Raw genomic sequence first — 2,500 nt, 5'->3', positions numbered from 1 at the left:
GTGGCAACACGAAAATGACCCGTTTTCCCATTCCGAGGGATTTCTGTGCGACCCTAACAGCCCCGTGAGCCACAAGAGACACATCCCCGCCAATTTCTAGCGTTTCACGGGGTCTATCCGTGAAAAATATAGACGTTTTTGAGTGCACATGCATTTCTGCTGCAGATGCCTCTGGAAGTTTCATGCCGTTCGTACGCAATGTGGCAACACGAAAATGACCCCTTTTCCCATTCCGAGGGATTTCTGTGCGACCCTAACTAACAGCGCCCGTGAGCCACAAGAGAGACATCCCCGCCAATTTATAGCGTTTCACGGGGTCTATCCGTGAAAAATATAGACGTTTTTGAGTGCACATGCATTCCTGCTGCAAATGCCTCTGGAAGTTTCATGCCGTTCCTATGCAATGTGGCCACACAAAAATGACCCGTTTTCCCATTCCGAGGCATTTCTGTGCGACCCTAACAGCCCCGTGAGCCACAAGAGAGACATCCCCGCCAACTTCTAGCGTTTGACGGGGTCTATGCGTGAAAAATATTAAAATTTTTGAGTGCACGTGCCTTTCTGCTGCAAATGCCTCTGGAAGTTTCATGGCGTTCCTATGCAATGTGGCAACACGAAAATGACCCCTTTTCCCATTCCGAGGGAGTTCTGTGCCACCCTAACAGCCCCGTGAGCCACAAGAGACACATCCCCGCCAATTTCTAGCGTTTCACGGGGTCTATCCGTGAAACATATAGAAGTTTTTGAGTGCACATGCATTCCTGCTGCAAATGCCTCTGGAAGTTTCATGCGGTTCGTACGCAATGTGGCAACACGAAAATGACCCGTTTTCCCATTCCCAGGGATTTCTGTGCGACCCGAACAGCCCCGTGAGCCACAAGAGACACATCCCCGCCAATTTCTAGCGTTTCACGGGGTCTATCCGTGAAAAATATCAATTTTTTTTGACTGCACATGCATTTCTGCTGCAAATGCCTCTGGAAGTTGCATGCGGTTCGCATGCAATGTGGCGACACGAAAATGACCCGTTTTCCCATTCCGAGGGATTTCTGTGCCACCCTAACAGCCCCATGAGCCACAAGAGAGACATCCCCGCCAATTTCTAGCGTATCACGGGGTCTATCCGTGAGAAATATTCACTTTTTTGAGTGCACATGCATTCCTGCTGCAAATGCCTCTGGAAGTTTCATGCGGTTCGTATGCAATGTGGCGACACGAAAATGACCCGTTTTCCCATTCCGAGGGATTTCTGTGCCACCCTAACAGCCCCGTGAGCCACAAGAGAGACATCCCCGCCCACTTCTAGCGTTTCACGGGGTCTCTCCGTGAAAAATATCACATTTTTTGAGTGCACATGCATTCCTGCTGCAAATGCCTCTGGAAGTTTCATGCGGTTCGCATGCAATGTGGCGACACGAAAATGACCCGTTTTTTCCCATTCCGAGGGATTTCTGTGCCACCCTAACAGCCCCGTGAGCCACAAGAGACACATCCCCGCCAATTTCTAGCGTTTCACGGGGTCTATCCGTGAAAAATATTCAATTTTTTGACTGCACATGCATTTCTGCTGCAAATGCCTCTGGAAGTTTCATGCGGTTCGCATGCAATGTGGCGACACGAAAATGACCCGTTTTCCCATTCCGAGGGATTTCTGTGCCACCCTAACAGCCCCGTGAGCCACAAGAGAGACATCGCCGCCAATTTCTAGCGTTTCACGGGGTCTATCCGTGAAAAATATTCACTTTTTTGACTGCACATGCATTCCTGCTGCAAATGCCTCTGGAAGTTTCATGCCGTTCGCATGCAATGTGGCAACACGAAAATGACCCGTTTTCCCATTCCGAGGGATTTCTGTGCCACCCTAACAGCCCCGTGAGCCACAAGAGACACATCCCCGCCAATTTCTAGCGTTTCACGGGGTCTATCCGTAAAAATGTAGCACGCACCAAAACGAGAAAAGATTTCCATCGCACCTGCACTATTGTATGGACAATGGTAACCTCATGTGAGGACGAAGTGGTGTGCCGGCGGCAGGTTGTTTCCCACGATTTCCGTGAATGAGCGAGCATCTCGAGCTGTGTTACTCCGCCCGAGGAGCCTCTTCTCCTCCAGAGTGCGTTGGGAAGGCTGTCCCTTGGGTTGTAGCTGCAGGGTTTGCTTGCGCTGTTTCGGTATTGTGCCCTAGGAAGGGCTGCCAACTGCGCGTGAGAGTTAGGGTTGGTTTCAATTGCTTTTGCCGGTCCACAGAGTAGCGAGCATTGAAAGGCCGCTCTAGAGGTGTGCAGGCATGTGTGGTCCCCGCCCCTGCTCCTCCCCACCCCGACGTTGGGTGTGCGTGGTGCTTTACCGCTGCCTCAAATTGGCTGGCCTTGTGTGAAGCCCTGTGTTTTGTGAGCCTTCAGCGCCGTCGTCAGGTGTCCCCCGGAGTATACAGGACAAATTAAGGCCCTCCTTGTGGGGGTGTTTGTGTTCTGTGAAGTCCGTGCCCAAAGGGTGTGTG

This window comes from Petromyzon marinus, unplaced genomic scaffold, assembly GCF_048934315.1.
Source record: "Petromyzon marinus isolate PM22_M1 ecotype Great Lakes invasive population unplaced genomic scaffold, UKy_Petmar_22M1.pri1.0 PM_G_Scaffold_8, whole genome shotgun sequence".
Classification (NCBI taxonomy): domain Eukaryota; kingdom Metazoa; phylum Chordata; class Hyperoartia; order Petromyzontiformes; family Petromyzontidae; genus Petromyzon; species Petromyzon marinus.
Note: the sequence above shows the minus strand (reverse complement) of the source record.